Genomic DNA, 22,683 nt, shown 5'->3' with positions numbered 1-22,683 from the left:
CCTCCTTTCTTGAGTAGCGGTGTTACATTTGCTACCTTCTAATCCACGGGGACCATTCTAGAATCTAGGGAATTCTGGAAGATCAAAACCAATGCATCCACTATCTCTGCAGCCACCTCTTTTAAAACCCTAAGATGAAGGCCATCAGGTCCAGGGGATTTGTTGACGTTTGGTCCCATTAATTTCTCCAGTACTTTTCCTTTACTAATCTGAATTACTTTAAGTTCCTCGCTCTCATTAGAACCTCGGTGCCCCACTATTTCCGGTATGTTTTTGTGTCTTCTACTGTGAAGACAAATACAAAATATTTGTTTGACGTCTCTGCCATTTTCTTATTCCCCATTATAATTTCTCTTGTCTCAACCTTTAATTTCTCAAAGATCAACAGATTGATGATCGCTTCCTTTTTACGTAATCGTAGAAGCTCTTACAATCTGTTTTTGTATTTCTTGCTAGTTTACTCTCATATTCAATTTTCTCCCTCTTTATCAATTTCTTGGTTATCCTTTGCTGATTTCTAAAACGCTCCCAGTCCTCAGGCTTACTACTCTTTTTGTCAACATTGTAAGCCTCTTCTTTTAATCTAATATTATCCGTAACTTTTCTAGTTAGCCTCGGTGGGATCATTTTTCCCATGGAGTTTTTGTTCCTCAAGGAAATGTATATTCATTGAGAATTATGAATTATTTCTTTAAATGTTCACCATTGCTTATCTACCATCATATCTTTAAATCTATTTTCCCAATCTACCTTAGCCATCTCGCCCCTCATACCTACGTAATTGGCTTTGTTTAAATTTAAGACCCTAGTTTCGGACTTAACTACATTACTCTCAAACTCAATATGAAATTCTATCATATTATAATCACTCTGCCCCATAGGATCCTTAACTATAAGATTACTAATTAACCCTGTCTCATTATAGAATACTAGATCTAAAACAGCCTGTTCCCTTGTTGGTTCCCTAGGGAAATCGTGTTTGACAAATTTATTAGAGTTTTTTGAGGATGTAACTCGCAGGGTAGATAAAGGAGAACCAGTGGATGTAGTATATTTGGATTTTCAAAAGGCATTCGATAAGGTGCCACATAAAAGGCTGTTACACAAGGCAAGGGTTCATGGGGTTTGGGGTAATATATTAGCATGGATAGACGATTGGTTAAAGGACAGAAAACAGAGAGTAGGGATAAACGGGTCATTCTCAGGTTGGCAGGCTGTAACTAGTGGGGTGCCGCAAGGATCAGAGCTTGGGCCTCAGCTATTTACAATCTTGACTTAGATGAGGGGACCGAGTGTAATGTATCCAAGTTTGCTGATGATACAAAGCTAGGTGGGAAAGTAAGCTGTGAGGAGGACAAAAAGAGTCTGCAAAGGGATATAGACAGGTTAAGTGAGTGGGCAAGAAGGTGGCAGATGGAGTATAATATGGGGAAATGTGAGGTTATTCACTTTGGTAGGAAGAATAGAAAACCAGAATATTTTTTAAATGTTGAGAAACTATTAAATGTTGGTGTTCAGAGAGACTTGGGTGTCCTCGTACAAGAAACACAAAAAATTAGTATGCAGATACAGCAAGCAATTAGGAAGGCAAATGGCATGTTTGCAAGGGGGTTGGAGTATAAGAGTAGGGAAGTCTTACTACAGTTGTACAGGGCATTGGTGAGACTTCACCTAGAGTACTGTGTACAGTTTTAGTCTCCTTATCTAAGGAAGAATATATTTGCCTTAGATGCGGTGCAACGAAGGTTCACTAGATTAATTCCTGGGATGAGAGGGCTGTCCTATGAAGAGAGGTTGAGTAGAATGGGCCTATATTCTCTGGAGTTTAGAAGAATGAGAGGCGATCTCATTGAATCATTATGAGGAGACTTGACAGGGTAGATGCAGAGAGATTGTTTCCACCGGCTGGAGAGTCTAGAACTGGGGATATAATCGCAGGATAAGGGGTCGGTCATTCAAGACCGAGATGAGGAGGAATTTCTTCACGCAGAGGATTGTGAATCTTTGGAATTCTCTACCCCAGAGGGCTGTGGATGCTGAATCATTGAATATATTCAAGGCTGAGTTGGATAGATTTTCAACTCTAGAGGAACCAAGGGATATGGGGATAGGGCGGGAAAGTGGAGTTGAAGTTAAAGATCAGTAATGATCTGATTGAATGGCGGAGCAGGCTCGAGGGACCGTGTGACCTACTCCTGCTCCTATTTCTTATGTTCTTATATTTCTTGACACATTGTTCTAGAAAACTGTATCGAATGCATTCCATGAACTCGTCCTCCAAACTACTTTTGCCAGTTTGGTTTGCCCAGGAAATTAAGGTTCCCCACGATTATTGCATTATCCTTGTTACATGCTCCTCTAATTTCCTGATTTATACTCTGTCCAACACTATAACTACTGGTAGGGGGGCCTATAAACTACTCCCACCAGTGTTTTCTGCCCCTTGTTATTTCTTAGCTCCACCATACTGATTCTACATCCTGATTTTCTGAGCTAAGATCCTTTCTCACTTACTGCCTTTATCTCATCCTTTATTATCAGGGCTACCCCTCCCCCCCCACCCCCACCTTTTCCATTTAGTCTGTCTTTTCCATTTTGCCTATCTTTTCTAAAAGTCGAGTATCCTGGAATATTTAGTTCCCAACCTTGGTCACCCTGCAACCACGTCTCAGTAATAGCTAATAGATCAAACCCATTTATCTCTACTTGTGCCATTAATTCATCGATCTTGTTATGAATGCTTCATGCATTCAGATATAACGCCTTTAATTTTAACTTTTTACTATTTTTCCCTGATGTGACCTTAGTCACTAATACCCTATTACCTTTGTTAAACTCTCTGTCCCTTCCTGACACACTCTACTTGTTTTTACTCAAATCGCTACTCTGCTCTACAGCCTTAACTTTTCTATTTAGACTGATAAATTTACCCTTACCAGTACCCTCTCCCCCTCTTATTAGTTTAAAGCCCTATCTACCACCAAGATTCGATTCGCCAAGTCACTGGTCCCAGCCTGGTTTAAATGGAGCCCGTCCAAATGGAACAGCTTCCTCTTTCCCCAGTACTAGTGCTAGTGCCCCATGAATTGAAACCCCTGCTTCCCACACCACTCTACCAGCCACACATTTAACCATCTAATCTATTTGTCCCTATGCCAATTTGCGTGTGGCTCAGATATTAATCCAAAGATTATTACCTATGAGGTTCAGCTTTTTAATTTGGACCCTAGCTCCTCAAACTCCTTCAGCAGAACCTCATTCCTAGTTCTACCTATGTCGTTGGTTCCTACATGGACCACGACGTCTGGATCCTCCCCCTCCTGCTTCAAGTTCCTCTCCAGCCATGAGGAAATGTCCTTAACCCTGGCACCAGGCAGACAACACAGCCTTCGGGACTTCCGGTCACGGCTGCAGAGAACAGTATCTATCCCCCTGACTATACTATCCCCGAACACTACCACATTCCTTTTCGCTCTCCCGACTTGAATAGCCTCCTGTACCACGATGCTGTGGTCAGTTTGCCCATCCTCCCTGTGGTCTTTGTTCTCATCTATACAGGTAGCAAGTACCTCATACCTGTTGGACAAGGGCAAAGGCTGAGGCTCCTCTAGCACTGCATCTGGGGTCCTCTTAACTGCCTGATTCACAGTCACATCCTCCTGTCCCTGACCACTAACCAAATCTGAACCACTACCTAACCTAAGGGGTGTAACTGCCTCCTGGATCAAATTGTCCAGGTAACTCTCCCCCTCCCGGATGCATCGCAATGTCTGCACCTTGGACTCCAGCTCAACAACTCTGAGCTGAAATTCCTTGAGTTGCAGACACGTACTGCAGATGTGGTTTTCTGGGATCACGCTGCTCTCCACAAACTCCCACATGCTGCAGATATGGCAAGCCACCTGCACTGCCATCTCGATCTAATCTTTTTTTTATTTATTTACTTAAAGTTTTTACGTAATTAATTCACTTGATTTACTTTTAGTTATTTTTAAATTAATTTGTCTAGTTTAAGTTATTAATTTAATAAAGTATTGGCAAGTTATAGGTTCCTAGTTTAAACCACTCCCCTAGCTTAGAGAGCAAAAAATGTATTACTCATCAACCAGTCACCAACTTGCTGTCCTCTGATGTCCCTCCCCATGATAATGGGGAATAATAATACTCCAAGTGTACAAGTTCAACATTACCTCCTTGGTTTTCTATTCTATGCCTCTGAAAAAACCACTGCTTGCCATTTTTAATGGTTTTGTCTACTTCAACTGCAACCTTTAATTACCTGTACATCTGCACACCAATATCCCTCTGCTCTTCTACTCCATTTCAAATTCTTACTTCCAAAATATATTACAACCATAAAGGTTAGTGGTGATTTTAAACTGATGACCTCACACTACTGACTTCTCAACCAGAGGAAATAATCTTCCCCCGTTCGCTCTATTAAAACCCTTCATACTTTTAAACAAACTTCTATTAAATCTCCTCTTAGCCTTCTCTACTCCCTTGGAAATAGTTCCAGGATCCTAAGTCTCTCTTCATAACTCCAGTTTCCCATCCCTGGCATCACCCTTGTGAATCTACGCTATGTGCTCTCTCGAGCTCTAATCTGTTCTATAATGGGATACCCAAAACTGCACACAGTACTCCAACTGTGGCCTAACCAATGTTTCATTACCTTACACTTTTCCACATTGAACTATACTCGCCACCTATCTGCCCATCCTGCTAGCCTACCTATGTCATCCTGCAGTCTTTCATAATCCTCATCACAATTTACTATGCCTCCAGCTTGGTGTCATCGGCAAAAATATTGTTCCCACAATTCCTACATCTGGATAATTTATGCATATAAATAAATAAGAGTGGCCCAAATACAGAGCCCTATCGAATGCCACTCACCATACCTTTCCAAACTGAGAAACTTCCTTTACCCTATTCTTTCTGCTCTCCAACCATCACTTTTTTATATAGTATATTGATGTGTAGTGAATAAAATACATTTTTGCTTGGATCAAAACTATTATTAAAACGCATTTTAAAAAGATATTAAAACTGGCTTGTCTCAATTGGGTGAGTTTAGTTGATTCTAATACAAACCAGAATGTCACCCCGATGCTTAGATCAATATACATTTCTTAGAGGTTTTGAAACAAAAACTCCAAATTTATCTGGATCCAATTTTTCCCACTTAATTTTCACTTGGCATTAAAAATAGAACCTGGAAAACATCTAAAAACCCCAGCTTTCTAAATTAGCAATAAAAACCATTTTTAATGATCCTCACTAACACTGTTTATGTAGATGGAGTTCCTTAATTTCAAATTCCCTTCCCCATTAGTGGCAATACTGAAATTTCACACTGCATCAGCTTGGTGGGAGGTAGGCTAGGATGGATTACTGCCTATTAATATTTGGACTTTAGAATTCTTGTACTGCAGCGGACCAGCTCGGATCAATGTTGTTGGTAATGGCACTTTGCAATGACATACCAATCCTTCTGTGCAGCCTATTTCCTTTCACATGTAAACAGTTTTAAAGGGGACTTATCTTCATGATTTTTTTTGGCAAACCTTTCTTCTTTTGATGATGCGAGTTGCATTAAACTCGTTGGGCCTGAATTTGAATAGGGGTTTCCGACCGTAACTTCAGTGGGAGAACGGTGGAAATATTAGAGATCAGGAAGATCCCTGCGGAAATCAAGGGAAATTGTCACATGATTTACATGTAATGACCTTGTGATGGCTTGTTTCCCTTACCAAAGGAAAAAGGTTTCCCAAACATCTTTAAAATACTGATCTTTCTCTATCTTCCCTCTTCTCTCTGTGTGCTGATCCAGCAAACAACCGAGTTATACAAACTAAGAAAGTTCCAGGTTCAATTCTCAGTCTCAACTGATATCAGCTATTGATACGCTGGATTAGAGACGTGAAAAGTGGGTGAAGGTTACTACTCCTGACTGTTATCTAGCTGTGCCTCCTGGCATTGTGCGTGCATGTAGACTTAGGGCAGGATTGAGCTTGGCTATGATGTCCCATATGTCAAATACTGTAGTCTGTCCTGCCAAGGCTCCTACATGAATAATGGCCACTTGGGTGTGTTGGGGAGGGAAGTGCCTCGTGTCCAGAAAGGAGTGAACACCTTCAGGAGAGAAGATGAAGGAAGGAAATTTGTAACCAGAAAAAAATAGTCATTGGAATTTTTTCATGGTTAAGTAAATTGTAATAGAACAGAACGGGAGACCAAATGAGTATAAAGAGAGCTGTGAAACCGACCTGGGAGAGAATGGAGCGGGACACCCGGTGAGTATAAAGAGAGCTGTGAAACTAACGGGACGGGAGACCCGGTGAGTATAAAGAGAGATGGGAAACTGAGGGAGAGGGAGACCCGGTGAGTATAGAGAGAGATGGGAAACTGAGAGAGAGGGAGACCCGGTGAGTATAGAGAGGGCTGTGAAACTGAGAGAGAGGGAGACCCGGTGAGTATAAAGAGAGATGGGAAACTGAGGGAGAGGGAGACCCGGTGAGTATAAAGAGAGCTGTGAAACTGAGGGATAGGGAGACCCGGTGAGTATAGAGAGAGAGCTGTGAAACTGAGAGAGAGGGAGACCCGGTGAGTATAGAGAGAGAGCTGTGAAACTGAGAGAGAGGGAGACCCGGTGAGTATAGAGAGAGCTGTGAAACTGAGGGAGAGGGAGACCCGGTGAGTATAAAGAGAGAGCTGTGAAACTGAGAGAGAGGGAGACCTGGTGAGTATAGAGAGAGCTGTGAAACTGAGGGAGAGGGAGACCCGGTGAGTATAGAGAGAGCTGTGAAACTGAGGGAGAGGGAGACCCGGTGAGTATAGAGAGGGCTGTGAAACTGAGAGAGAGGGAGACCCGGTGAGTATAAAGAGAGCTGTGAAACTAACGGGGCGGGAGACCCGGTGAGTATAGAGAGAGATGGGAAACTGAGGGAGAGGGAGACCCGGTGAGTATAGAGAGAGCTGTGAAACTGAGGGAGAGGGAGACCCGGTGAGTATAAAGAGAGATGGGAAACTGAGGGAGAGGGAGACCCGGTGAGTATAGAGAGAGAGCTGTGAAACTGAGAGAGAGGGAGACCCGGTGAGTATAGAGAGAGAGCTGTGAAACTGAGAGAGAGGGAGACCCGGTGAGTATAAAGAGAGATGGGAAACTGAGGGAGAGGGAGACCCGGTGAGTATAAAGAGAGAGCTGTGAAACTGAGGGAGAGGGAGACCCGGTGAGTATAGAGAGAGCTGTGAAACTGAGGGAGAGGGAGACCCGGTGAGTATGGAGAGAGCTGTGAAACTGAGGGAGAGGGAGACCCGGTGAGTATAGAGAGAGCTGTGAAACTGAGGGAGAGGGAGACCCGGTGAGTATAGAGAGAGCTGTGAAACTGAGGGAGAGGGAGACCCGGTGAGTATAGAGAGAGCTGTGAAACTGAGGGAGAGGGAGACCCGGTGAGTATAGAGAGAGCTGTGAAACTGAGAGAGAGGGAGACCCGGTGAGTATAGAGAGAGAGCTGTGAAACTGAGAGAGAGGGAGACCCGGTGAGTATAGAGAGAGAGCTGTGAAACTGAGAGAGAGGGAGACCCGGTGAGTATAGAGAGAGAGCTGTGAAACTGAGAGAGAGGGAGACCCGGTGAGTATAAAGAGAGATGGGAAACTGAGGGAGAGGGAGACCCGGTGAGTATAGAGAGAGCTGTGAAACTGAGGGAGAGGGAGACCCGGTGAGTATAAAGAGAGAGCTGTGAAACTGAGGGAGAGGGAGACCCGGTGAGTATAGAGAGAGCTGTGAAACTGAGGGAGAGGGAGCCCCGGTGAGTATAAAGAGAGAGCTGTGAAACTGAGGGAGAGGGAGACCCGGTGAGTATAGAGAGAGCTGTGAAACTGAGGGAGAGGGAGACCCGGTGAGTATAGAGAGGGCTGTGAAACTGAGGGAGAGGGAGACCCGGTGAGTATAGAGAGGGCTGTGAAACTGAGGGAGAGGGAGACCCGGTGAGTATAGAGAGAGCTGTGAAACTGAGAGAGAGGGAGACCCGGTGAGTATAGAGAGAGCTGTGAAACTGAGAGAGAGGGAGACCCGGTGAGTATAGAGAGAGAGCTGTGAAACTGAGAGAGAGGGAGACCCGGTGAGTATAGAGCGAGCTGTGAAACTGATGGAGAGGGAGACCCGGTGAGTATAAAGAGAGAGCTGTGAAACTGATGGAGAGGGAGACATAGGAACATAGGAAAATAGGAACAGGAGTAGGCCATTCAGCCCCTCGTACCTGCTCCGCCATTTGATAAGATCATGGCTGATCTGTGATCTAACTCCATATACCCGCCTTTGGCCCATATCCCTTAATTCCTTTGATTGCCAAAAAGCTATCCATCTCAGATTTAAATTTAGCAATTGAGCTAGTATCAATTGCCATTTGCGGAAGAGAGTTCCAAACTTCTACCACCCTTTGTGTGTAGAAATGTTTTCTAATCTCGCTTCTGAAAGGTCTGGCTCTAATTTTTAGACTGTGCCCCCGACAACTAGAAACCCCAACCAGCGGAAATAGTTTCTCTCTATCCACCCTATCCGTTCCCCTTAATATCTTATAAACTTCGATCAGATCACCCCTTAACCTTCGAAACTCCAGAGAATACAACTCCAATTTGTGTAATCCCTCCTCGTAACTTAACCCTTGAAGTCTGGGTATCATTCTAGTAAACCTACGCTGCACTCCCTCCAAGGCCAATAAGTCCTTCTGAAGGTGCGGTGCCCAGAACTGCTCACAGTACTCCAGGTGCGGTCTAACCAGGGTTTTGTATAGCTGCAGCACAATTTCTGCCCCCTTGTACTCTGGATATAAAGGCCAGCATTCCATTAGCCTTCTTGATAATTTTCTGCACCTGTTCATGACACTTCAATGATCTATGTACCTGAACCCCTAAGTCCCTTTGGACATCCACTGTTTTTAACTTTGTACCATTTAGAAAGTACACTATTCTATCCTTTTTTGATCCAAAATGGATGACCTCACATTTGTCTACATTGAATTCCATTTGCCACAGTTTTGCCCATTCACCTAATCTATCAATATCACGTTGTAATTTTATGTTTTCATCTACACTGCTTACAATGCCACCAATCTTTTTGTCATCGGCAAACTTAGATATGAGACTTTCGATGCCTTCATCTAAGTCGTTAATAAATATTGTGAATAATTGAGGCCCCAAGACAGATCCCTGCGGGACTCCACTAGTCACATCCTGCCAATGTGAGTACCTACCCATTATCCCTACTCTCTGTCGCCTTTCGCTCAGCCAACTTCCTAACCAAGTCCGGACTTTTCCCTCGATTCCACAGGCTTCTATCTTAGCTAACAGTCTCTTATGTGGAGACCCGGTGAGTATAAAGAGAGCTGTGAAACTGAGGGAGTGGCGCGATAGTGGAATAAAAAAAAATCAAGAAAAAGTCAAAATTTGACGGCACAGCACAAGGAGGAACGTCGAGGGTAAGCCAGTAAGAATTTAGTTTATTGGTTAGTGTTTTAATGGTTATTGTCCTTAGTAGTTAGTTTCTTTAATGATTGGTTAGTGTTTTTAGTGGTTAGTGTTTTACTGTTAGCTAAACTGTGAATTGCCTTAAAGCTAAACCATCGGTTTAAATAACTGCAGCTAACATGGCAGGACAACTGGGGCCTGGCACATGCATATCCTGAGCCATGTGGGAACTCCAGATCACTTTGTGTGTCCTGGAGAACTACATGTGATGGAAGTGCCGGCAACTGCTTGAGCTCGAGCTCAGAGTTTCTGAGATTGAGGGGTGGCTGGCCTCACTACAATGCATCCGGGAAGCTGAGAGTTTCATGGAAAGCATGTTCCAGGAGGTGGTCAACCCGCAGAAACAGACAGTTCAGGCAGAGAGGGAGTGAATGACCACCAGACAGACTAGGAGGAACAGGCAGGCAGTGCAGGAGTCCCCTGGGAGTGTGGCACTCACAAACCGGAATCCAGTGTCGAATACCAGTGAGGGGGAGTTCAGTCAGGAGCAAATCCATTACGCCGTGGGAGACTCAGCTGCACGGGAGCACAAGAAATTCAGTTGTTATAGGAGATTTGATGGTGAGCGGGATAGACAGGTGTTTCTGCAACCTCCGACGTGAGTCCCGCATGGTGTGTGCCTCCCTGGTGCCAGGGTAAAGGACATCACTGAGAGGGTGCAGAACATTTTGAGGGGGGAAGGGGAACAGCCAGAAGTCGTGGTCCATGTGGGAACCAATGACATAGGAAGAAAAAGGGTTGAGGTCCTGCAGACAGAGTTTCAGGAGCTAGGGAGGAAGTTAAAAAGCAGGACCTCAAAGGTAGTAATCTCTGGATTACTCCCAGTGCCACATGCTAATGAGTTTAGGAATAATAGGATAAGACAGGTTAAAGCGTGGCTGGAGAAATGGTGCAGGAGGGAGGGCTTCAGATTCCTGAGGCATTGGAAGCAGTTCTGGGGCAAGAGGGATCTATTCAAGATGGATGGGTTGTACCTCAACAGGGCTGGGACCAATGTCCTCGCAGGGAGGTTAACTGGTGTTGTTTCAGGGTTTAAACTAATTTGGCAGGGGGATGGGCACCAGGATGAAACATTAGAGAGGAGGAACAAGGTGCACAGAGGACTGGGAGGGACAAATAGAACTAGAGTAAAGAATATTTCAGAAATAGGAGGGATCAGACAGGGGGCAAATGCAAGGCAAAGTAAGATGAGTTTGGAGTGCTTGGGCTAGAAATTCGGCCTTGTAGTGCCTGTTTTCCAGGCGCTATACAGCCACCTGAGGTCCCAAAATGGCTTCCAGAATGCGCGCGCACGCTTCTAACGTGATGAGTACCGGACACCATCTTGGTAAAGGGGTTCGCGCAGGTGCAGATAACGAACGCTGGCAGCATGTAAAGTAGGGAGAATATGCATTAGATCAGTAGGCATCGTTGATTTAAAGGGATAGATATCATTTTGGCACTCAACGCTCCAGCCAACACATTGTCTTAACCACAACCAGCTGATCGTGTCTTAGAGTGCCTGGAGGACCACCCCCCCGTGCCCCAGTGCTATTTAAAGGGACCATGCAAGATTTACAGGTTAGTTGCTGGATTTCTGGAGTTTCTGGTGTTTCTGGCTGCTGATGCATTTGTACCTGTTTTTGGAGGTCTCCTTTACTTGAATACTAGAACAAGGGGACATAGCCCAACATTTAGAGCCAGGACTTGCAGGAGTGAAGTTAGGAAATGCTTCTACACGCAAAGGGTGGTAGAAGTTTGGAACGCTCTTCTGCAAACAGCAGTTGAATATTGCTTAATTGTTAATTTTAAATCTGAGAGTGATAGATTTCTGTTAACCAAGGGTGTTAAGGGATATGGGGCTAAGGTGGGTACATGGAGTTAGGTCACAGAGCAACCATGGTCTCATTAAATGGCGGAACAGGCTCGAGGGGCTAAATGCCACTGTCACTTGCTGCCTCCTGTTATGCGCCACCTTCTCCTGCAAGAAAGCGAGAAGTGTGTCGGTGAGCATCCTGCAGGATGTCTGAGTGATGTGCCTGTCATGGTTGAATAGCTGCCCGTGTGTGTGACCTGTGAGTTGTGGGAGTGCGGTTTGCAACAATGGCAATGTGTGAGGGTGAGAGGAAGCATCTGATTGAAAGAGTTGAGTATTGATGGAAAGAGTTTGTTGGTATGTGGGTGATGGGGAGTGTAGAGCGTGGAGCAGTGGATGCGGCGAGTGGGGCAGTTGATAGGAGATGCCACTTGACCTCACTCACCTTGACCACTCGTGTCAAAGCATTGAACTTCTTCCTGCACTGCATCCATGTTCGTGATGCTATGCGTCTGGCATTGACTTCGTCCCCTGCTGCCTCCCACTGCCTCTTGAGCATATGCCTGGAGGGCCTCTTGCCCCCCAAATGTGGATATAGGATGCCCCTCCTTCTGTCCATCTCTTGCACCAAGGCCTCTAGTGCATCAGCAGAGAACCTTGTTGCATGCTCTCTCGCAGGCCTGGTACCAACTCAGATCAGCAGATTGGTGAGGTCTGGCGTGCAGATTGGAGGATGTGAGATTTTGTAGTGCGTAACCTTTATTCTATGTTTTAAGCTGTTTGTAAACATAGGGATGGGACCTATGTGCGATGTCTGATCTCTGTTCAGACTCTGTGCAGACCCGTATCTTATATTTTGCACATAAGAGGTGCAAGTTGCCTTTCAGAGGTGCGAGCAACTCACACTGATATCTGGGCTCCACTGCTGGTGAGAAGTGGGAAGCTGGTGAGAACATCACAGCTAGAATCAGGTGAGGAGGCAACATGAATCTCACGTGCTGCCTGCATCGGAACCTGCGCCCGGATTTGTGGGTTAACCAGTTTAACCCCCCATGTGTGTAAATGCACGTGACATGGTAAATAACATTGATGAGCTGCAGGCTCAAGTCACCACATGGGACTATGATACAGTGGCAATAACAGGGACCTGGCTCAAAGAAGGAGAGGATTGGGATATTCCTGCTACAAGGTATTCTGGAAGGATAGGGAAGGAAAGTAAAGGGAGTGGGTGGCAGTATTGATCAAAGAAACTATTGTAGCACTGGAAAGGGAGGATGTAGTTGAGGGGTCAAAGACAGAATCTATTTAGTTAGAATTAAGGAATAATAGTGGAACTATTACGCTACTGGATGTATACTATAGGCCACCAAAGGAGATAGTGGAGCAAATTTGCAGGCAAATTACAGAAAGATGCAAGAACTATAGAGTAGTGATAATTGGGGACTTCGGTTGTCCTAATATAGACTGGGACAGTAACAATGTAAAGGGCAAAGAGGGGGAAGAATTCCTGAAATGTGTACAAGAGAAATTTCTTTCAAGAGAACAGTGTGTTTCCACCCCAAAGAGGAACGAAGCAGTGCTCGATCTAGTTCTGGGGAATGAAGTAGGGCAGATGGAGCTTGTTTCAGTGGGGGAGCATAAGGGTAACAGTGATCATAATATGCTTAGATTTAGAATAGTTATGGAAAAGGACAAGGAACAATCAAATGTGAAAATACTTTTAGCCACTCTGGAGGAGGGCTAATTTCAGTGAGTTAAAAAGGGACCTTGCCCAGGTGGATTGGAATCAACAATTGGTAGGCAAAACAATAATTGAACAATGGGAGGCCTTCAAGAAGGAGATGGTTCGGATACTGAGTCGGCACATTCCAATGAGGGGGAAAGGAAGGGCATCCAAAGCTAGAGCTCCCTGAATGACTAAAGATATGGAGATTAAAATGAAACAGAAAAAGGAGGCTTATGACAAATGTAAGGTTCATAATACAGCAGAAAACCAAGATGAATACAGAAAGTACAGAGGAGATCTAAAAAAGAAAATAAGAAGGGCAAAGAGGAAGTATGAGAATAGTTTAGTGACTAATATAAAAGGGAACCTAAAAGTCTTTTATAAATATAAAAATAGTAAAAGGATAGTTAAGGGAAGGGTGGAACTGATTAGGGACAAAAAAGGATACCTTCTTGTGGAGGCAGAGGGTGTGGCAGAAGTACTAAATGAATACTTCACATCAGTCTTCACTAGAGAAGAGGATGCTGCCATTGTAGCAGTAAAGGAGGAGGTAGTAACGATATTGGATAGGATAAAAATAGGTAAAGGGGAGATACTTAAAAGGTTGGCAGTACTCAAAGTAGAAAAGCCACCGGTCCAGATGGGATGCATTCTAGGTTACTGAGAGAAGGGTAGAAATTGCGAAGGCTCTAGCCACAATTTTCCAATCCTACTTAGATATGGGGATGGTGCCAGAGGACTGGAGGATTGCAAATGTTACATCCCTGTTCAAAAAGGGGAGAGTGATAAACCCGGCAACTACAGTCCAGTCAGCCTAACAACGGTGGTGGGGAAACCTTTAGAGACAATAATCCAGGACAAAATTAATTGGCACTTAGAAAAATATGGACAAGTAAACGAAAGTCAGCATGGATTTGTTAAAGGAAAATCGTGTTTGTCTAACTTGATTGAGTTCTTTGATGAAGTAACGGAAAGTGTTGATGAGGGTAGTGCAGTTGATGTTGTGTATATGGACATTCAAAAGATATTTGATAAAGTACCACATAATAGACTTGTGAGCAAAATTAAAGCCCATGGGATTAAAGGGACAGTGGCAGCATGGATACAAAATTGGCTAAGGGACAGAAGCAGAGAGTAGTGGAGAATGGTTGTTTTTCAGACTGGAGGGAAGTATACAGTAGTGTTCCCCAGCGGTCAGTATTAGGGCCACTGCTCTTTTTTATATATATTAATATATATTAATGACGTAGACTTTGGTATAGAGGGTATAATTTAGATATATTATATCTATTATATATATTATAAATAATATAGAGAGTGTAAATTTGCAGATGTCATGAAACTTGGAAATGTAGTAAATAATGAGAAAGGTAGTAACAGACTTCAGGAGGACATAGACAGACTGGTGAAATGGGCAGACACATGGCAGATGAAATTTAATGCAGAGAAATGTGAAGTGATACATTTTGGTGGAAGAACGAGGAGAGGCAATAAAAAGTGGCAGAATCACAGGTTCAAGGTGATCGCAAAAGAGCCAGAAGCGACATGACAAAACATTTTTTATGCAGCAAGTTGTTATGATCTGGAATGCACTGCCTGAAAGGGTGGTGGAAGCAGATTCAATAGTAACTATCAAAAGGGAATTGGATAAATACTTGAAGGGAAAAAATTAACAGGGCTATGGGGAAAGAGCAGGGGAATGGGACTAATTGGTAGCTCTTTCAAAGAGCCAGCACAGGCCCGATGGGCCGAATGGCCTCTTCCTGCGCTGTACCTACTATGATACTATGAAGTTGCAGCTTTATTCGTATTTTTCCAAGCACTCTAATTAGAAGTAATTAATTTACAAATCATTGTAAGATAAGATTTTTACTGAAAAGGTAGTTGCAAAAAGGGGCTTATATGCTGTCAGCTTGGTTCAGCTGTCGCACCCTTGTCTCTCAGTCAGGAGGTTGTGGGTTTGAGCCCCACTGCTGGACTTGATCACATAATCTAGGCTGACAGGATGTCACAGGTGCTATCTTACAGGTGAGATGTTAAACTCAATCCCTGCCTGCCGATTCAGGTGAATGTACAAGATCCCATGGCACTATTTGAAGAAGAGCAGGAAGCACTTCCATTCTCCTGACCAACATTCATCTCTCAACCAACGCCACCAAAGCAGATTAACTTATCATTTATCTCATTTGCTGTTAGCAGAGCTTTGCTATGAACAAATGCTGTGTTTGCCTATAAAACTACAGTGACTATAAGTAATTCATTGTGAAGCACTTTGGGATGTCATAAGGCACTATATAAATACAGGTCCTTTCTTTGTACCTAAGCCTGGAAATTACTGTGGGCATTGTTTTTATATGGCAATGTAACACGCTGATATCAAATCTCTTTTGCCACTATTTTAAAAAAGGTGTTGACTTACAATAATTTCCAGAATTGTAAGTGGCTGATGTAATTTAATGCAGAGAAGTGTAAGATGATGCATTTATGAAAACCAAAGAATGGGAGTGAAGTCTCAAAAAGAAGATGCTGAAGGGTTTGGAGGAACAAAGAGACATGGAAGTGTAAATATACAACTCTTTGAAAGTGTGAGTGCAGATAAATAAAGCCATAAATAGGCCAATAGCTTTTGGGTTTTATAAATGGGATATAGAATACAAGAGTAAAGAGGTTACCGTGACAGTGGTGAATTAAAGCTTCTTGTGCTCAACCTCTTTGCAGCCTTTGACACAGTCAACCACACCATCCTTCTCCAATGCCTTTCCTCTGTTCTACAGCTCAATGGGATTGCCTTCACTTGGTCCCACCCTTACCTATCTGATCATAGTCAAAGCATCTCCAGCAATGGCTTATCTTCCTATGCCCATCTTCTCTTCTCCATCTACATGCCGCCCCTTAGCAACATCATCCGCAGACACGGGGTCAGTTTCCACATGTGCACTGACGACACTTAGTTCTACCTCTCCACCACTTCTCTGAACCCCCCCTCCCCCTACTGCCTCTATGTTGTCAGACTGGTTGTCCGATATCCAGTCTTGGATGAGCTGCAATTTCCTCCCGTTAAACATTAGGAAGAATGAAGCCACTGACTTTGGCTCCCATCACAAACTCCATACCCTTGACACTGATTCCATCTCCATCCCTGGCCATTGCCTCAGGCTGAACCAGACTGTTTGCAGTCTTTCCGTCCTATTTAATCCCGAGCTGAGCTTCTGACCCCACACACTCTCCATCTCAAAGACTGCCTATTTCCACCACCATACCGTCGCCCGCCTTCGCCCTGCTTCAACCCATTTACCGCTGAATCCCTGAGGGCAGTGGTATTGGTTTCAAAATGCTTTAGTAAAGAGTCAGCGCAAACACAATGGGTTGAGTGGTTTCCTTCTGTGCTGTAAGTTTCAATGGTTCTATGGCATTTTTACTATAAATTCAACTTATAAATCACATCTCTTTTCTATAACTACCTAGGAGTCAATGATTTGTAAGTTACATAATATTAATTAAAACTCATGAAAAAATGCATAAAGCTGTGACTAGTATAAATGATTATATAATAGGCCTTGGTCAGAGGGTATTGCTGTTTTGACTCCTGGAGCTGTTTATGACCATTCCTTGCCAGTGTTCCAGCAAGGGTGGGGGGGTGGGGGTGGGAGGGGGGCACTGCTTATGGTGGGAGAGCAAACAGTAATCATTCAAATTGCTTTATAAATATTAATTTGATAGTGCTAAACCACTTTGTATTGCAGAAGACAATAATTTTATGCCCTAACACTTCACACTGCACTAACCCAATGCAAACTGCAAATGAAATCTTGCCCAAGTGCAGTTGTTGGCTGCGGTAATCAATCACAGTTATTCATCTTTTATTGCTTACCACATTTACTATTCCCAACAGGCAGCAGTGGTGTGATGCTCAATGTTACCAGAAAATCATGTTGTGCACAGTATTCTGTATGTCATTATACCTGTGGACAATCCAGCACCTTTTCAAACTCAATTGAGGACACCTTGACATGACCAGATGTATCCCTGGGGGACATGCTGCACCTCCCTACACTGCAACCAGGAGTTTACTTTGCACCCATTTTGAAACAGGAGTATATTGATAGTTTCTTCCTAATGCATCTGCCAATATTTTTTTAATGTAAATTTTAAAATGTAAACCCATTATTTGTCATGTACAGGATATTGAGAATTGCCTCATTAGTTGAAAGGCAAGACCAAAATGACCAGCCTATCCCTGATTTCCTGAAACAGTAACAAATGATCAAGCATTACTACTTAAGTAAAAAGTCAATTAAAATTGTGTATATAGTGTAGAAATATATCAACCTTGTGTTTTTAATATGAAACATTTCACAGCATATTGAGAACAATGTACTGAAGAAATAGAATGTTATTTAAACACTTTGGATTGAATCATCAAGGTGGCAGTAAATACTCTGCTTGGTTTTGACTAAATGAAACATTAATGTGTTTTGTGTGGAAATCTGGATTTTGGTCAAATTTTCACCAATCTGAACTGTCCACTCTATGTTAAACTTGGCAAAAGTTTTTCCACACAGTGGAGAAACTTGCCACATATTGTTATTTTATTATTACAATTTTACTTACTATCATACTGTTTTACTTTTACCAATTACATTAGACTCAATACTATTGTATGCCATGGCCACACTATTGTTGCACATTCAGGTGTTAGACCAAATTAGATAAAAGGTAAAATGCAAAAATTTTGGTCATCAGAAATATTAACCCCAATTGTACAAGCTTGGCAAAATCAAAACTGAGTTCACTTAAATTTTGCAAGGCAAGTCCCCCCTATCCAATTTCAATAGACACCCTATGCATGAAAACAAAATGCACAAGGAGCCTGACCAAGAAAGCAATTGGGTGAGGTGGATGGTGCAAAAGGCCATTAAATTGCAAGAGTAGGACACAGGGTCACAAATTTAAACTACGAAAAGATAAATTTATGATTGTTTTCAGGAATTTTTTTTCTTCACACAAAGAATGATCAATACATGGAATAAACTCTTGGATACAGTCATGAAGACAAAATCCCAGGAATCATCTAAGAATCAGCTGGATGCTACAAAGGGTGGCCTTTAGAGTCAATCTGGATGAATGAGCTCAGATGGGCCGAATGATCCCTGTCACCTGTAATGAACTTGTGAACTACACCTCATCACTTCTGCAGAAGTATGGTTCATCTGCAACTATTAGATAAAATAATCAACTTAGTTAAGTAAAAAGAAGCAGAGCAATGAAGTAAACAATGTCCAATTGTATTACAAACAAAAAATCCTATGGTAAGTAAAAAATATATTTTATTTTACACAGGTCAAAATTAAATTCTGGTGAATTAATTGAATAGTCTACAACCACCACAAAAATATAAATATAACCATAGTCATTTTTCGCAGTAAAGTTTATTAAAATGTTAAATGTCAACATCTGGAACATTAGGGTCTAAATTTAACATCATTGCACCCATTTTATGGGCCTAAAACGAGCACAGATCGTTTCCATCCACTTCCCCCGGGAATTACCTCTGGGCCTCACCACATGGCAAAATTGGTAAGGCCCTGACAGGTGAGCATACACTTGGGCAAGGTATTTGAGAGATGGCCGTGCTGTGGAACCCCAGCAAGAGGTAGCACCATCAGGAGAAGAGGGAGAAAACTGGAACACAAAAATCTTCCACATCACTCTTGTTTTATTGTTCCAATTGAATCCACAACTTGGATAATTCCACCCTATATATCAAGGCTATTAGTAACTTTTCAGTGAATTAAAAAGCAACAATCATGACTCCTAAGTCTATGCAGTATATTTTTTTAATTTCAAAATCTATTTTATTTTGTAAAATTTAAGGATACACACAGTTCAATGTAAATATCACAATTACAATTCAAAACAATACGATACAGATTGTACAAACTATGATCCCATTATTACAATTCAAAACACAGTGCACATCTTCTAATACATGCTGTACAATACAAGGTGAGATGGCCTTACATGGTGGCCTTTCCCCATAGAACCTTTGCGTAGGCCGCACCTCGCTTCAGTGCGTCCCAAAGCATGTACCCCTGGACCTTGGAGTGTGCCAGTTGGCAACACTTGGTCGTGGACATCTCCTTCAGCTGGAAGACCAGCAGATTTCGGGCGGAGGTCTTCCAGCAGCAGTTAATATCTGTCTCAGTGTGCGTCCTGGGGAACAGCCCATAGAGAACAGCAGCCTGTGTTACCAAGCTATTGGGAATGAGCCGGGACAGATACCAACGCATCTCTCGCAACACCTTCAAAGGGGCAGTCCACCAGGAGATGGATGAAGGCCTCGTCCCCGCTGCAGCTCGAGGGCAGCTCCCGGTGGTGCTGAGATGCTGTGCATATAGGAAAGACGGCACTGGGAGGGCCTATCTCACCACCATCCAGGCTGCATCCTGGTGCCTGTTGGTCAGTTCCAGCGATGAGACATTCTGCCAAATGACTTTGACTGTCTGGTCAGGGAACTGCCCGTTCAGATCCATCCTCTCCGTTCCTTGCAGGACCCCCAGAACATTCCATGCCGACCACTGTCTGACGGCCTTGTGGTCGAAGGGGTTCCTCCTCAGGAATTTCTCCACCTGGGACAGGTGGTGAGGTATGGTCCAGCTGGACAGGATGTCTACTCGGCCAGCGTGGCCAGGCCCAACCTTCTCAATGTGGTGGACAGGTAGAAACTCAGCACATTGTGACACTTGGTGTTTGTGTACTGGGGCCTTTCATGGTGGCCTTTCCCCATAGAACCTTTGCGTAGGCCGCACCTCGCTTCAGTGCGTCCCACAGCATGTACTCCTGGACACAGCCTGAGGCAGCCACACACAAAGGTGGCCATCAGGATCAGGGCGGCACTGGGGACGCCATTCCCCCCCACCTTGGTCTGGGGGCTTGTACATGGTGTCCCTGCGGACGCTATCCATCTTGGACCACCAAAGCGGAAGTTGGCTTCGGTGACTGTAATGGCTGACCGGCGGGGAATGGGCCAGATCTGGGCCACGTAGAGTAACACCGCGACCTCACACCTTATTACCAGGTTCCGTCGGCCATGGAGAGGGAGCGCGTCCCCCCCCCCCACACCCCCAAGCTTCTGCTTGGCCTTGGCGACCCGCTCCTCCCAGTTCTTGGTGCAGGCCTGGGGCTCCCCGAACCAGATCCCTACCACCTTCAGGTAGTCAGATCTGACGATGAAGGGGACAAAGGATCGGATCTCCCACCTCCCACACTCTGGTCGCAGATGCCCATCAGTCTGTGGACCAACTGTTTGGAGCAAAAGACGGTGATGTCGTCCATGTACAGGGAGGCTTTAACCTGAGAAACTCCGCTGCTGGGATCATCACCCCCTGATACCTGCGTCCTTCCTGATGGACATGGCAAACGGCTAAATACATCACACAAACAAGACTGCAGGGAGAGGACAGCCCTACCTGATTCCAGATCTGATCGGAAAGCTGTCTGACTCCCATCCATTTATTAGGATTGTGCTATGGATGTCCGCGTAGAGCAGTCAGATCCAATTGCAGATTCCCTCCCCAAACCCCATTTTGGAGAGCGCATCCATCATGTACGTGTGGGATATTCTGTTGAAGACTTTCTCTTGGTCCAAGCTGATGAGGCAGGTATTCACCTCCCTTTCCTGCATGTAGGCGATTGTATCCCTGAGTAGCACAAGGTTATCAGAGATCTTCCTGCCGGGTACAGCACAGGTCTGTTCGGGGTGGATCACCAGCTCCAGAGCAGACTTGAGCCTGTTAGCGATGATGTTAGACAGAATGTTGTAGTTGCCATTTAGCAAGGAAATGGTTTGCCAATTTCTGATTTCTTCCCTCTCCCCTTCTGCTTGTAGATGAGGATGATGATACCTTTCCTCATGGACTCAGACATGCTGCCTGCGAGAAGCATACCCCCGTACACTTCGAGCCTATCCACTCCCACAGAGCCGAGTGTTTATGCAGTATATGGGAGGTGCGTAGTTATACGTGTGGTGATGCCTGGTAGTCTACTAGAGGTGGTAATGCATCCATGCTCCCTAGCAGTCATGGGAGATTTATGCATGGGTCTGGGAAATCAAGAACAATCTTTGGAATTGAAAATGTTAAGGCCTGGATATTTGGATTTCTAAACCAACGTTAAAATTCAAATGCTCAATTTTAATTATTTCACGGAAACTTGTCAGAATATTATAATTACAATGAATTATGGACAATGAGGCCTGTGTCACAGGGAAAACATTTAGTATCCATATGTAGAGAAATGTGAGGTTCATCAATTAACTGTTGATAATGGGAAGACATTCTCCAAAAGGGAATTTCAGTTGGGTACAGGTATCAAAAGTTTTACCTGGGAAGGTGAATCTTACCCATCAGCAGATTAACCATGAGAAACTTTATTAGGAATAAATAGGAGGGGAGAGTGGGAAACTATTTGATATATGTGTGTTTCAAAACTTGAGTCTGCACAGAAATCCTCCAAAGAAGACAGATTTGGGTGAGAGAATCAGATTATCTGGCTTTCTTCATAAATCAGAATTACATCTTTAAGTTTCGTACAGCATACCAGACACTTCTAATAATGGTCCCTCCCCTTCCAATTAGACCACCAAGGATTGAACAAAAAGCTACCACCACCACCCTCCCGGACTTTGTATTTTTATAGTCTTGTTGTTATTCATTATCAATAACAAAGCCACTCAACTATAAAAGGGAAAATTGTTCTATTGTATTATAACCCAGGAGCTAAAGAACAGTGTAAAAGGGGCATTGTTTGTGAGGGTGGCTTGTTTACATTCAGACACTTTGGGTTTTGAAGCCAAAATTCCTGGACATAAATAAACTATCTGCTCTGCACTTTCTTTCCTTTTTTTGTAAGCTTTGCTCCCCTTCACTGCAGCATGACTCATCTCCTGGCTAAGAGAGCAAGCAGGCAAACCAATGTCAGTAACTGTGGCTCTGTAACTAACAATTTGGAAGTTTGATATTTCCCTCCTTTTCTTTCCGCCTGCTTTCATCTCGGTGCTTCCACCTGATGTTGTGCTTGAAATCAGGAATTTGCCATGTGGAGAATCCTTGAAATTTCAACACATTTTGTGATACTTGCTTTTATCCTCTAATGTTCTCTTCTCAAGTCACTTACTCATACTGAAGTTTGGTTCCATACATGCTGGTAGCCCTTCAGTATCTAGTCCAAATAACCATTCTTCACAAGTGAGCTTAGACAGTGAGTGTTGGCAGGCTATTTTTCCATGGAGGATATCACAGCTGAACCTGATCCTGTCCTTACCTGACACCCACATAGTTCAGAAGTGGGAAGTCTAGTTATTTCTTCCTGTAACCAGCTTAGAACATAAGAACATAAGAAATAGGAGCAGGAGTAGGCCAATCGGCCCCTCGAGCCTGCTCCGCCGTTCAATAAGATCATGGCTGATCTGATCCTAACCTCAAATCTAAAGAACACAAGAAGTAGGAACAGGACCCGGCCACTCAGCCCCTGGGCCCGCTCCGCCACCCACAGGGCCTTGGGTTGTATTTTCTCCATCAAAAAGGGGAGTGGGGCTCACTTATCCCGTCCTCTCATGCTTCAATAGTTAGT

This window comes from Heptranchias perlo, chromosome 3 (assembly GCF_035084215.1).
Source record: "Heptranchias perlo isolate sHepPer1 chromosome 3, sHepPer1.hap1, whole genome shotgun sequence".
In the NCBI taxonomy this organism is placed as follows: domain Eukaryota; kingdom Metazoa; phylum Chordata; class Chondrichthyes; order Hexanchiformes; family Hexanchidae; genus Heptranchias; species Heptranchias perlo.
Note: the sequence above shows the minus strand (reverse complement) of the source record.